This window comes from Alligator mississippiensis, chromosome 1, assembly GCF_030867095.1.
Source record: "Alligator mississippiensis isolate rAllMis1 chromosome 1, rAllMis1, whole genome shotgun sequence".
NCBI lineage: Eukaryota > Metazoa > Chordata > Crocodylia > Alligatoridae > Alligator > Alligator mississippiensis.
Window position 1 is genome coordinate 471,442,826 of NC_081824.1, and position 14,538 is coordinate 471,457,363.

At 48.7% G+C, this 14,538-nt stretch overlaps 1 non-coding gene across 1 annotated transcript; it reads left to right on the forward strand.

The window, feature by feature from the left end:
- The first annotated feature begins 1,715 nt into the window (after nucleotides 1-1,715).
- On the forward strand, nucleotides 1,716-1,787 carry TRNAA-UGC (transfer RNA alanine (anticodon UGC)). The gene has a single exon. It is a non-coding gene; the product is annotated as a tRNA-Ala (tRNA).
- The last annotated feature ends 12,751 nt before the right edge of the window (nucleotides 1,788-14,538 follow it).

The following is a 14,538-nucleotide window of genomic DNA, read 5'->3' on the forward strand; positions in this document are numbered from 1 at the left end:
TTTGCTTGTCATCAGATCACCCGAGTGCCTGGGAACAGTGACACCCCAGCTCTCGCTCTCTCTTTCTCTCTTTTTGTTTTTGTTTCTACGCATAGCTTTCTGAACCTAAATTGTATTAGTTAAGCTTCAGCTAAGTTTCCCCAAATACTCAATTAAACCAGGGGAATATTGTAATTGTTTTGTTTTCCCTTGCATGTCTATTACTACTAGTACCATTATAAATTGGATATGCTTCACAATAAATAACTTTTATAGTCAAACTGGAGGTAACCAGGTGTATTTTTCCTTGTCTACTTCCCTTCCCCACTTGCTCTGCAGCAACGCTTCTTTTACCTAAGCCAAAGATCCCTGTCAAGCCCAGAAATACTGTGGGGTCCGCTCATCAAGAGGCTCCCACTACTAGGACAGTTAGGGCAAAAGATTGGGACGTGCTGAGTTTGAGACACATAAGGGGATCAGCTTGTATAGGCTGATGGACCCACTTTGGCTCAGGCGTGCCCTAATGAACTGAAAGCTGGCCCGTGAGGGTGTCAGCTGGACACCCAGCTGGATTGAGAGGGATTCTGTTCACTGAGTGCTGGTGTCTGACTGCAGTGTAGTGTTACCTTAATGAACTGATTCCTGGCATATGAAGGTGTCAGCCTGTACATGCTGATCAACCCGGCCGGGTCAGGCGTGTCACGTGAGTGTGTGTGTGTGTGCGTGTGTGTGTGCGTGTGTGTGTGCATTTGACTGATTTAGTGGCTGGTGTGTGTGTGTGTGTGTGTGTGTGTGTGTGTGTGTGTGTGCGCGCGCACATTTGACTGATTTAGTGGCTGGAGGAACCCAGCCCCACTGAAACGGAGACCTGCAAGATAGCTCCATCGGGGGTGAGCACTTGCAGAAGGCAGAGATACAGCTCCGTACAGAAACACAGGTAACACAAGCAGCACACTGATAGAATTGCAAAGACCCTAGAAATGTACCCCTAATAAATGAGCACACCCCAAAGTGACAGGCAAATCTGGTAACAGCTGGGATCATGGCTGGAAATCCATTTTGGGCCACCCCACACCATCTGGGCCAGGCAAGACACTGGTCATCAATTCAGTCTGTAATCTCAGCCCAAATGCCAGGTCCTTAGTCAAGCATGTATACTTAGTACCATGGGAATGGGGGGCTGTTAGTTGGCAGCCTGGTATGAAGAAACCACGCTCTGGTCCGGGCCAGACTGGTCAGTGGTGTCCGGGAGAGTCCCCCGGTGCCATAGAGGCATGGTGTGGGGTGGCCCAAGAAGGATTTCCATCTCTAATCCCAGCCCACGAGAAATTCCTTCTTTGAGCCTGTCTACTTGGTACAGTGGGGATGGGGGAACTGGCCCAAACAGTATTTGCAGCCATAACCCCAGTCCAAAACCAGGTTCTTATTCGGGTCCATGTACTGAGTACAGTGGGCACGGGGGGCTGGCAGTCGGCAGCCTGGAATGCAAAAACTGCACTTTGGGCCAGGCAAGACTCTGGTTGGGGGGTGTGGGATAATATCCAGTGCCACAGAGGCATGGTGTGGGGTGGCCCAAAGAGGATTTCCTGTCGTCAACCCAGCCCAAAACCCAGTTCCTTATTCAAGCCCATATACTTAGGACAGTATTTGTGGGGGCTGCCAGTTCATGGCCTGGCACAGCCAAACCATGTCTTCAGTCAGGCAGGACAGCAAAGGGGATGTCTTAGGCTGCTAAAGGGGATGTAGCTCAGTGGTAGAGCGCATGCTTTGCATGTATGAGGTCCTGGGTTCAATCCCCAGCATCTCCACTTTTCATGGGGCAGCAGGGCAGGCCCTACAGAGACAGGTTAGAAGGTCTCAACCTATTCAGCCTCCACAAGAGAAGACTGAGAGGGGATCTGGTGGCAGTTTACAAACTCCCCAGGGGGGACTGGAGAGAATTGGGGGAAGCTCTGTTCCCCCCAGGCACCACCCAGGGTTACTAGGAATAACACCCTCCAATTGTTAGAGAAAGGTTCAGGCTGGACACCAGGAAACATTACTTCACACTTAGGGCTGCCAGGCTCTGCAATGGGCTCCCAAGGGAGGTGGTGCTCTCCTACCTTGGGCTTCTTCAAGAGGAGGCTGGGTAGATATTTGGCTGGGGTGACATGATCCTGGCACCCATTCCTGCCTGAGGGAGGGAGTCGGACCTGATGAGCTGTTTAGGTCCCTTCCACCCCCAAGTACTATGATTCTATGACTCTGGTCAGAGATGACCAGGAGAGTCCCCTGGTGCAACAGGGACATGCTGTGAGGTGGCCCAAAACAGATTTCCAACCATAATCCCAGCCCAAGATCCACTTCCTTACTCAAACCCACATACTTAGTACCGTGGCTGGGGGGAGCTGTCCGCTGGCATCCTGGCAGGGCCAAGCCATGAGTTGGGCCAGGCAAGCTGTGGTCAGGGATGTCCAGGGGAGTCCACTGGTACCACAGAGTGACAGCGTGGGGTGGCCCAACAAGCATTTCCATCTCTGATCCCAGCCCAAATCCCAGTTCTTTATTCAGGCCCCTGTAGTTGGTGGCGTCTGGGCGGACGATCACCTGGCAGCCTGGCACAGCCAAACCGTTTCCTGGGACGGGCAGGACTCTGCAGAGATAACCAGGAGAGTCCCACGTGCCACAGAGGCATGGCGTGGGCTGGCCCAAGAAGGATTTCTAGCTGTGATCCCAGCCCTAAATCCAGGTCCTTATTTGGGTCCATACACTCAGCACAGAAGCTGGCACGCTGTCGGTTCGCAGTCTATCACGGGCAAGCCGCGTTCTGGGTCGGGCAAGGCAGGTGAGAGACGTCCAGCAGAGTCCCCGATGGCGCACAGGTCTGTCTTGGGGTGGCCCAAGAAGGATTTCTGGCTATAATCCCAGCTCAAAAACTAGTTCCTAACTCACGCCCATATATTAGTACAGGGGCGGGGGGTGTCGGCTGGCAGCCAGCACGGCCAAGCCGCACTTTGGGCCGGGTAACGCTGTGGTCGAGGTGCTTCGGGACAGTCCCCTGTGGTGTCAACAGGCTGTTTGGGGTGGCCCAAGAAGTATTTTGCCCCATAATCCCATCCTAATCTGACCTTTATTTAGGGCTCTATGTTTGAAACAGAATATTATTTTATTTATTAGCAAATATGTAATGAAATTCTATTTCAGATGTGTAATTCATTAACAACAAGCTTTGATTGGGTCTAGATTAGCTTTGAAAAAGGAACTGGGAATAAGCAACCACCTTCAGCCTGGTGGGCGGGATGGAGGAGCCGGGGCCCCGCAGGCAGCTTTGGGCTTCTCCCTGATGAGCACCCCTGAACCTTCACTATGCACCCCCAGCCCCCAGAAAAGCAGCCAGAGATTGATTTATTTTTAAAAGGATTTTTACCTCCCCAAAATCTCACCCCCGACACAACCAAGAAATGCACGGAGGGCGAATTGCAGCGGGTGACCCAGACTCAGAGTTAACTGAAGAAAAGGGGAGGGGAAAAGAAAAGTCATTCACCTCCATCGAGTGCAGCAGAAAACACACCGGCTCTCAAAAACAGGAGTACTATATAGCCAGTCACAGTAATTACAATACTACATCAAGAATAATTATGACGTAGCAGTACCGCAATAATAGCCATTAGCTGATGCCCAGCCCAGGGTTTCTAGCGCCCACGCAACTGGTTTAAAAGAAGCTGGATGTGCAGAGCGCGTTGTGCACGCCCAACGGATTTTAAAAATCATTTCATTCATGTCATGATAATAATTTAAAAATCATCTTATTAACGTCATGATCATGCACCGCTAGAACGAGAAATAATTAGACTAGTAAGCAACATGAGCGTTAATTAGCACTATGTAAACGTACGGTAATTAGTGAGCAGCCACGTGTAAAAGGTAGCACTAAGCATCCAGGAGGCGCGGAGAAGGCGGGTCCCGGCTGTTCTGGGGCCGGGGTGGGGAGGGAAGGAGCAGGCGGCCCCGGGGCTCCCGCATGCCGGCTCGGGGCACGTGCAGCGCCGTGTGGGCGGGCGGGCGGCTCCGCGCTGCCTCCCCGGGCGCATCTCGAGCCCCTGCCCGAGCCCGGAGCGGAGCTGCGCCTCCCCCGCCGCTGCCCCCGGCCGCAGCGCCGCGCTCCTCCGCGCCCGCACAGCGGGTCCCGCGCACCCCGCCTAGGCCACGCCCCCTGGGGCGGAGCTCCGCGCTCCGCGACCGCTCCTCCACTGCGTGTCCCACGCACAGCGCAGGCGCGCCTTCGGCCAAGCCACGCCCCCCGGGCTGGCAGGGCGGGGGCGGGGCCACAGAAGGGGCGGGAGCTTAATCTTTCCATGCCGGCGTTCATTGGCTGGGACGCGCTGCGCGGGCCGGCAGCCGAGTGGGTGCGGTGGACGCCCGTCTGGGCTGAGAGCTTTTAAATACGACTGTAGCCGCCATAACGCGCCACGCGTTCGGGGAAGCTGGCGCGGGCGGGTGTTGGGGCTGCGGCCCGGCGGCTCCGGGGCCCTCGGCTCAGGCCTCCAGGAGCAGAGTGACCAAGTGACTCGAGGGTCCCACAGCCGTTATGCTGAGTTTGTTATAGTCAAGAGTTGCTCTCCACTTCCATGATTTGAAAGAGATCTCCTTGACTCCTAACCGCTCGCTCCAAAATGCGCGTGCCAGTGTACCCCGCGCACAGGAGCCATGGCTTCAGCGTACGGCCTCTAACACGAGGCATTGCTATCAATGAGGAACTTGAGGCCATACCACGAGGCAAATCACAGATAGTACCTTACGCTCTGAGAGGGTTGATTTTTATTTATTTATTCACTATTTTTATGCATTTCTTTTCAAAACAGCAAGATATACAAAGACTTATTCGTTTTAAACAAGGTTCATTTATTCAATGCACATAAAAAGTGCAAAAAAACACGATTGGTGTCAAATGGCAAAACATGCCCAAACTTATTAGTGCAAACAGTGCTGCTGCTTACTATCAACCAACATTTTAATTCTAGGCGACATTTTCGAGAGCGCCACATGCACGTCATGTTCAGCTTTCAGTTTGTTCCTCGCTTTGGTTTTTGCAAAAAGCACTGAAAACCCCGACACGCAGAGATGGCTTGTGACAAACGGCGCTAGAACTTGGTAAGCTCGCTTGGTCCCAGTGGGATATGCCTCCCCAAGTCTGCACCAGAATCGATCCAATTTCATTGATTCAAAATCGACACAAAGTTTCTGATTATTGCGCAAATCAAGTAGCAGATATTTTGTCAGGTTGGCATCGCTGATTTGTTCAAGAGAAGCGGTAAAAAGTCTCCTTACCCAAATGTCAGCTACCGAAACAGTTGTGATAATTCCTTCTGTGGTGACTTTCAGATTTTCAAGATGCGTAATAATACTCTCGGGGTGTAGGTTGTATTCGTGTTGGTCTTCGTTCCATCCAGGAAGAGCACACGCCAATTGCTGAAACTTCCTCAGCTCAACAAATGGTTTTTGAACCCAAAAGCTGGCTTAAAATTTTTTTTCCAACTATTTAAGTTGGTCTGACAAAAGATCAGATTCACCCAAAGAACCTTGTCTACCTAATAATACTCTCACGGACTCATGGTCCCCCTGGATGCACTGGATCTAAAGCGATTTCATCGAAGAGAGGAAAATTGGCCAAGTTACTGGAATTCCCTCTTCTTCCCCAGAGAGCCAACTTCTCTTGAAAGCATTTGACTTTTTTGTTCTCCAAGATAGTCACTTCTTCACCTGGGACTGAAATGTTCAACGAGTTTGGACTGAAATGTTCAATGAGTTTAGAATTGTGAACACATCTGCGAGGGATGGCAAACAACCCGCAAAGTTCGGACCTATGAAACACTGAAGCAGAATTAATCCATTTTCATGCAGAAACATTTCAATTAATCTTAAAGTTCAAATACTCTTGTCAGAACTTTTTGTCTGGATAACCAGCGTACTTCTGTGTGAAGCAGAAGTACAGCGTGTTCAGACCCAACCTCTTCCTTCGCACAGCGCTTTGAACATGCAGTGTTTCAATGCCCTTGCTCTGATCAAGTTGGCGGCCTGGGTCTATCAAATAAGAGGGAGGAGTTTTTGATGCCAAAGCATGTTGATGAAGAATAGAATGACTAGAGATCACATTTGGATTCACCTTTTTGACGAGAGCAGTAAACTCTGAATATTTCCCCAGCATAGCAGCAGCACCATCAGTACAAATAGCTCCTACAAGGTCCCAGGAAAGGCTGGAAAAAAAAAAATCATTCATCGTAGCCATAATGTTTGCTACCTTTGTTGTTTCTTTTAGGAGTTCACAAAAGAGAAATTCTTCTTTGACTTGATTCTCATGCACATATCGAGCAAAAATGAGAAGCTGTGCGCAATTTGAGGCAGTTGATTCATCCAACTGCAAGCCAGTTTTACCAGACTTTTCTTGACTTGCTCCACTACTTGTTTGCATATATCCTCTGACATGTTCTTGATTGGTGAATGGTGTTGTATGGGGGATCTGTGCTATTTTTAGTTGTGCCTCTTTACCACACATCAGCTCGGCCATTTCCATGGCACGGTTTCACCAGGGTCTCTGTGATGGTATGCAGCTTTTTTTTCTGTGGTCATCTTTAATGCCACATGATAACTTGCCTCTAGTGCTGGCTTCTGGGGAGTAAATCCATGATTGGAGAGTGTGCTCGTTTCAAGTTGTGATCGCTTGAGTTTGAATAAAGCTTCTGGGTCTGTAGTATTTTCAGGGTGAACAGTCTGAAGGTGCTCTTTAAGTTTAGATGGCTTCATATATCCATTGCAAAGTACCTTTTGAGCGAAGGAAGCATTGTGGATTTTGTAAATCATCTGTATCAAGCATGAACGTAAAGCCAGACTGCACAGGCGAATCCTAGTAATAACACTTCTTTGACATGATAAATCAATGGACGAAGCAAGAATTCAGTCCCTGAAAAATAGTGTAAAGTAAAACCCTTAAAATATACATCATAGGTTGGTAACAATGTAAAATTGAACATAGGTACTTACCAAAATGAAAGGAAAAAGCAGATGTATACTGTTACTTGCGTGGAACCGCCACGTGCATAAAAAAAAGACGTAAAAAACTCAAATGTAAACACAACAACTTCCAACACACAACTATGTTCAAAGACTTGACTACACGACTGAGTGACAGGTGTTTGGAGCAACGTTTCTGGTGCAAGGTTGAGGCATGGAGCAGGAGTAGGATATCTGGTTTCCATGCGCGTGTGCATTTTAACGACACTAAAGCCCCAGCAATTTCACATTTTTTAGGCCCTTCGACCTGTGTTAGACGGTGTATGAAATATATCTCACGTACCCCCGATAAGGCTTCATGTACCCCCTGGGGGTACATGTAGCCTGGTTCAGAACCGCTGGTCTAGAACTTGATTCTCGATCAGGGTCCGCAGCAAACCCAATTCACAAGAGAAAACTGGAGGTTTCAAATGGGAATCTAGTATTAAAAACAGCTCTGCCCTGTCTGTGGCGATTGATCTTTCTGAGCTCTTTGCAACAGAAAAATTATTCTTGCTTACATCAAAAAATGAGCGAAAATTAAGCGCAGGCATCTTCCATGGGGGGCCTTGAGTCTAATGGCCAGTGCTTGGGCATCTGGTGTGTGAGGTACTTCAAATTGAGACAGGAGATGAGGAGTTTCACAGATCTTCCAAGCAAACTTTTTAGAAATTCCTGCAAGTTAGCTTGTGGTATCATACCCCGCGATGGCATGAAAACCCAGCAGTTCGTCCCTTAGTTCATCACAGCACTCCACCTTGTGCACAGCAATGTATTGTTAGTTCTTGATGGGCTTACTCTCATCCACAGCTCACTGCTGAGACGAGGCCAGAATGCAATCAGTAGCAATAGGACATCTGTGTCACGGCTTGTTGTTGTGGAAAACACGCAGCAAACTTTTGGGTCAGGTCAGCAGAAGCTTTATTTGGATAGAGCTACCACATTGTGACAATGACTGTGTTACATCTTTCTGACTTTGCTTCAGAAAGAAGCAAGATCACGTGGGTGCCTGCCGCCTCTTGTGCGGAGTGGAGGTGGGCCGTGTTTCTTGCAGTTGAGGCAGCGTAACCATCATTACCACCACTGACTGTTAGTTCTTTGTCACCATGTAATGTTTGCTGTAAGCGTTCCCTTTTGAGGAACCTAACAAGTGTTTGCATGCCTTGTTTTCCTTGGATTCAATCACTGTTCTCCATTGCACAGGCAACATGACGTCCCTGCTGCTAATTCCAATTCTTATTTCCTTCCTTTCCCAATTCGACGCTTTCTAGTAAAATCCTTGATCAATGGGTCTTTGTAGCTGTCGAACACAACATCTACCCTGCTGCAAGTTTCCTTGAAATTGGGCACGATATTCACCGCAAAAGCATCCACATGGCCTCCAAAAGTCACTGCATCGTTGGGTTTTCCCATGGACCGAGCCACAGCCACACCACCAATCACTACACATGTTGGAGTCAGGGCTTCTTTCAAACTTGGCTACGAAATATTCTCTGCCAAAATGGAGAGTAGTTAAGCTTTGTTTGCTGGTCTCAAGTTTCCATTTGCTGTAGCCAGTGATAGCAGTACAGTAGAGTTCTTGCCTCAGGAGGTTATCGACATCCATAGATACAAGCAGGTGTCTGAAAAGTTCACGATCAGCTCTGATGACTGAGGTCTGTTGTTTTGTGTTTTTCTGTTGCTAACTGTACTGGAAGCAAGAGTTTTTAACTTTGAGATTGGTGCACGTACGATGACAGCTTTATGCACAAGTCGATCAGCAACAGATGTCTCTAAGATGTTTTGTCCTAACTGCTGTGCATTCAGCACGCCTTGTATAATTGGTTCTTGGGGAATGTCTTGAAAGGATTTGACTTTTTTGTCCTCCTAGATAGTCACTTCTTCACCTGGGACTGAAATGTTCAACGAGTTTGGACTGAAATGTTCAACGAGTTTAGAATTGTGAACACATCTGCGAGGGATGGCAAACAACCCACAAAGTTTGGACCTATGAAACACTGAAGCAGAATTGATCCATTTTCATGCAGAAACATTTCAATTAAATCTCAAAGTTCAAAAACTCTTGTCAGAACTTTTTGTCTGGATAACCAGCGTACTTCTGTGTGAAGCAGAAGTACAGTGTGTTCAGACCCAACCGCTTCCTTCGCACAGCGCTTTGAACATGCAGTGATTCAATGCCCTTGCTCTGATCAAGTTGACGGCCTGGATGACAACATCCAACACGTCTTTCAAATAAGAGGGAGGAGGATGCAATAACTAGAGATCACATTTGGATTCACCTTTTTGACGAGAGCGGTGAACTCTTTCCCCAACATAGCAGGAGCACCATCAGTACAAATAGCTCCTACAAGGTCCTAGGGAAGGCTGGAAAAAAGGAAAAAATTCATTCATCGTAGCCATAATGTCTGCTGCCTTCGTTGTTTCTTTCAGCAGTTCACAAAAGAGAAATTCTTCTTTGACATGATTCTCATGCACATATCGAGCAAAAAACGAGAAGTTGTGCGCAATTTGAGACATCAGTTGATTCATCCAACTGGAAGCCAATTTTACCAGACTTTTCTTGACTTGCTCCACTACTTGTTCGCGTATGTCTTCTGACATGTCCTTGATTCGGTCGTGAATGGTGTTGTATAATTGACATGAATGAAACCATAATACAAATTTTGTGGGAAAAATTGCATGAGAAAAGTGCGCAAACTATTGTTGTGCATCATCCTGAATATGGGTTTTCTATTCAAAAAGAATACCCTGAAAGAGTCATTTAAAAACTCTTTGTTCAATGATATAAAAATCAACCTAAATGTGAGTTTCTGTGATGAAGGAACATATAAATGCAAAGCAGTCACGTTCCCATTAGGAAATGCAGAGTCATTAACAACTATAACTGTAATTGTTGAACCCACCGTGAGCTTTACAAAGGAACCAACTCCCTTAATAGATGGTAAAAATTGGACAGTGGCAGCTATCTGTACAGCAGCCACTGGGAAACCCGCTGCAAATATAAGTTGGGAAAGAGATTTTGGTAAAATAGAGAATAGTTTAATTTCCTTTCCAAATAGAACGGTAACAGTTATAAGCCGATATAAGATCATTCCCACTAAATTTGCGAGGGGAAGGCGTATAACTTGTATTGTGAAACACCCAGCTTTGGACAGGGAAATAAGGTATTCTCACGTACTAGACATCCAATATGCTCCTGAAGTGTCAATAACTGGCTATAATAGAAATTGGCTTGTTGGACAAAGAAATGTTCAACTTAAGTGCAATGCTAATTCTAACCCGCCGCCTGTAAAGTTTACCTGGGCCAGAATAGATGGACGATGGCCTAAAGGCTTACTGGTTGTAAACAATACTCTGCATTTCAATAGCTCACTAACCTACATTCATGGCAGGACTTACATTTGTGGGGTGACAAATTCCCTTGGTCAAGGAAGCGATCAAAAAACTATTCATGTATTAGATCTCTCCACCATCACTACCACACAATCACCCACGGTTTCATGGTATCCTTTAACTAATAGCGTTCCGGGTTTAGCATCAGCATTCACCCTAACAATAATACAGGAACGCAAGTGGGATACCATCATCGCTAGTGTAGTGGGTGGAATTATCCTTCTAATACTTGGAAGTATTTTAATTGGCATTGTCTGCTGTGGGAGAAGACGGACGTTTCGCGACCAGTACTTAGTTATGAACCGTATTCCACTGACAAATAAACGAGGGGAGTCCCAAACAGATGTTCTCCAATCAGATGATGACTAATAGTTGTTGTTATATGTTTAAGTTATTGTATTGTATAGTTTGTTAAAAAGACCGGTCTGTAAAATTGTTTGTTTATATATATATATGTTGGTTGCTTAAGCTCCGTCAGGTCAGTGAATCCTGAAACAAAAATTCCTTATAACGTGCTCATGTGTCTAAAATCCCAGTTGTGCCGTCGGCAAGGGGGCATGTCACAACCCAATGATTTTGGTGCCTCGACACGATGGAATTTTCCCGCCACATGAGAGTCTCTTGCACAGCAAAAGTTTTCTGCTGCAACAGAAAACTCGGGCGCAAGAGAGTTCCCGCCATTCGCATGCAAATTTGTGTCCCACTATTGGCCAGTTCTAAATTATTCCTACGTGCCGGCTAGTGATTGGCTTGTTAGGCGCATAAAATTTTGTGCGACTTCCGCCCAAGTCGGAGAACTTTGAGCACGCTGCAGAGTGCCTCTAAAGATATCTGACTTGCGGCTGAGCTGATCGATAGCCTGATCACCTATCGATTCTTCTCCCCGTCGCCGAGCGCAATCCTTCGACGTACCCTTTCCCTGCCGGCTTAATTTGTGGACGGATTCGCTGGCCTGAGCCTTGCCAGCTGGAGCAACTAGTGGAGTTGTTTAAGTGACCGGACCACCTGCGTCGCGGCTACTAGCGGCGTAAGTAAAGTGTTTTGCAACCAATACGCTTTGTCTGCCTCTCCATTCACCAGCCCGCCCAAACGACTGAGAAATTTGTATATCACCTTGAGTTGGTTCTGGCCATCCAACACAGTTACCTGGGTAAATAAAGTAGTCAAACTTGCTATAAGTTGGCCCAAGTTGAGAAACTAGATTTGAAGGGTTGTTGGCTGTAACCATGTTGATCTAAGGCCGCAGGCAGACATGGTTGTTTGGGTGGAAGTCATATCTTTTATTAGACCAACTAAATTGATAGCTTAAGATATCACATCCACCCACAGAACCCTGTCTGTCTAGAGCTGAACGCCCATTCTGTTACAGGGGTAAAAACCTATCCCATATTGTATGCTTTGTGTGTTCACAGCTGGCATTTGTAAGGCTATTGTCTCGAGTCCATGCCATGCAGCTCTCATGCTAGAGACTCTACCTGACACGTACACCTCCTCCCAAATTTTTAAAACCCAAAGTTTCATTTTAAAAAGTCAAGGATTTCTGTGATATCTTTTGTTGGACCAGTGCATAGTTGACAGATGTGTTGGACAAGCCTTTGGTCATCAAGGCTAAGGACAAGTTGCACATAAACTGGTATAAGTGATTGGAAACCAGTTCAGATCTGTAACACAACAGAAGTTCAGTGTACATAAACTGCTTTCAAAATGGCCAACACCGGTTTAAGATAAACCTGAATGAATGTAATATCAGACTTAATTTATTTAGGTGAAATTGGTTTACTGAACTTCTGTCTCAGTTCCCCTCCAAATTGAAGGTCAACCCCCCCTGCACCCCCCTACCCCGCAGGGTGAGAGGGCTAGCCTTGTGCAGGCTGTCTGCTCCAGCCAGGCAGGAAAACTGCTCTAGCTTCCCCCAGTTTCTGGCCTGAGCACTGCAGACATATGGCTGCATTTCCAGAATCAAAATGAACGTCTGTTCACGTGCTTATTGGTTCAGCCTAATCTGCGAAGGTTGAATCGATTCAGCCTTGGGGTTTTCAGCAGTCTTTTCTTAGCCCAAGTGCCCTTCCTCAGGTCGCATTTTAAACCCGTCCAGTTTGGCACAGTCTGGCTGAACGCGTAGCGACCCTGCCTGGATTTCGCAGAACAGAACTCGGGCCAGGAGGGATCTCCATAGGTGACCTAGTCCAACCCCCTGCCTGAGGCGAATCGTCCTTATCTGAGCCACCCTATGCAGATCCATAATGCAACCTCTTAGTAAAACTACCCCCAACCCTGACACCACACAAGCCTTAAGGCCCTAACCTGCCACAGGTAACACATGGGGAACGTGGCAGCCAACATCCTGCTTCTGCAAAATGTTGTTAACAGTCACTCGTGAGATCTCGGGTAGATCTCCATGCCCCCACAGAGGAAGGCAGCCCCCTCGCCCCCCCAGCCCATACCAATCTGACCGTGGGGTCAAATTTCTTTCTGAGCCCAAATACGGAGTCGGTCTGACTGTGAGTGGAGGGGCAAGACCCTCTAACCCAGGCTTGTCCAACATGCGGGCCGCCACGCGGCTCACCAAGCCATTTTCTCTGGCCCGAGGTCCTTCTCTCGGGACAGGCGAGGAGTCCTGGTGCCGGCTGCGCGCTGCACGGCGGCGGTGGGGCAGTGGCGGGGCAGGCAGGGCCGGCCTGCGGGCCCCAGCCGACAGGGAGGGGAGGGGAGCTGCTAACCCCCGTGGGACCGGGCTCATCACGTGAGCCGGGTCCTGCTGCAGCTGCCCCGAGGGCTACGTAGCGTGGGGCTGCCCCAGCCTCGCCTGACGGGACAAGCTGGGGACAGCGCCTGGTACGTCTCCTTTGGCTCTGCCCCTTTGCTCCAGCATCCAGCTCGCCTCCTGGGACCTGCCGGGCTCAGCGGGAAGGGGGTGCGGCACCTGGCGCAGGCAGTCGACAGGGCAGGGTCGGGGGTCCTTGGCAGGCAGGATCCTGTGACATGTCTCCTGGCTTGCTGCCAGATCCCGCGCTCTGGTCTCACAGCGCTGGGGCTGCGTGCGCGGTCACCATTGTGAGCAGGGCCGTGCGGGTGAGGGGCATGCTTATAGGACGCGGCACTCTTATAGGATGCAGAAAAACCTGCGGCATGCTTATACGCTCGGTAGTGGTACGCTGGTTAGCACTACAGATGAAAGGGACTTGCGGGTCATGGTTGACCACAAGATGAACCTGAGCCTTCAGTGTGATGCTGCGGCTAGTAAAGCAAGCAAAACACTGGCTTGCATCCATAGATGCTTCTCAAGCAAACCCCGGGACACCATTCTCCCCTTGTACTTGGCCTTGGTGAGGCCGCAGCTGGGGTACTGCATCCAGTTTTGGGCGCCACAATTCAAAAAGGATGTGGAGAAGCTTGAGAGGGTGCAGAGGAGAGCCACGCATGTGATCAGAGGTCAGGAAAACAGACCTTATGATGAGAGGCTGAGAGCCATGGGACTTCAGCCTGGAAAAGCGCAGGCTCAGGGGTGATCTGGTGGCCACCTATAAATTTATCAGGGGTGCTCATCAGGATCGGGGACATCTGTTCACCAGAGCGCCCCAAGGGATGACAAGATCGAACGGTCCCAAACTGCACCGCGACCGATTCAGGCTGGACATAAGAAAGAACTTCTTCACTGTCTGAGCCCCCAAGGTTTGGAATAGACTGCTGCCAGAGGCAGTTCAAGCTCCCACTTTGAACGCCTTCAAGACACATTTGGGTGTTTATCTTGCTGGGATCCTATGATCCCTGCTGACTTCCTGCCCCTGGGGCAGGGGGTGGACTCGGTGATCCTCCGGGGTCCCTTCCAGCGCAAATGTCTATGAAATAAACTCTATGAAATAAACCAGCAGCTCCCATGAACCTTGCAGGAGGGCTGCACAGGCAGGGTCTCTCTGGCCCAGGACAGAGGGTGTAAAGGGGTGTTTGTCTTGGGTTATAACAACTGGCTGGCTGTGGTGCTAGCTGACAGTGCTGCCCATATGGGACCCAAACCCAGTAATGGCTGCGCTGCCCCAGCCATGAGACAGAGACACTGGGACTGGCACCAGGAGACAAAGGTCCTAGTCCTGCCCTGACTCCCTGTCGGCATTTGAGGTTGCACTTGGCATATGATGGCCG